The sequence below is a fragment of the Crocuta crocuta genome, unplaced genomic scaffold, assembly GCF_008692635.1.
Source record: "Crocuta crocuta isolate KB4526 unplaced genomic scaffold, BGI_CrCroc_1.0 scaffold978, whole genome shotgun sequence".
In the NCBI taxonomy this organism is placed as follows: Eukaryota; Metazoa; Chordata; class Mammalia; order Carnivora; family Hyaenidae; genus Crocuta; species Crocuta crocuta.
This window is the reverse complement of record NW_027530876.1, coordinates 857,324-857,871: the sequence shown is the minus strand read 5'-3', so window position 1 is coordinate 857,871 and position 548 is coordinate 857,324.

The window sequence follows — 548 nt, the reverse complement described above, 5'->3', positions numbered from 1 at the left end:
GGGACTCCTGCGCTTGGGGTTCCCCGACCCGCCGCCCCTGCAGCAGCGGGAAGGACCCGATCCTAAGAGCGAGCCCTTGGAGAGCGCGGGGCCCAGGCCCGGCGCTGCTGCCAGCGCTTCACGCCCGTGCCCCACGCCAGGGAAGAGGCCGCCCCAGAACCCCTGTGCCAGGCCCGCCTTCCCGCTCTACGCGATCGTGGCCCGCGCACCTGCGCCCGCCGTCCCGCCGGTCCCCGCCGCCCCCCTCCTTCCCTCCCCACTCCACTCGGGAGGAAATGGGGCACTGGGCCAGGAGGCCGCCCGCACTCCAGGAGCGAGCAGCCTTGCAAGGGACTGGGCGTGCCAGTGGGCACTGGCAGAGGGCCGAGTGAGGCGCGCAGACGCCGAGGGTACGCCTGACCCACCGTGCCATCCGCCTGGGGCGCGGGGGACTTTCTCTCCTGTCGGAACGGCTGCCCCCGGTCGCCCCAGGAGGCAGCCTGGCAGGGGCCAGGGGGCGCAGGACCTTCCACACCCAGAGGGCCTGCTCATGAGTTCCAGTGTGGCTT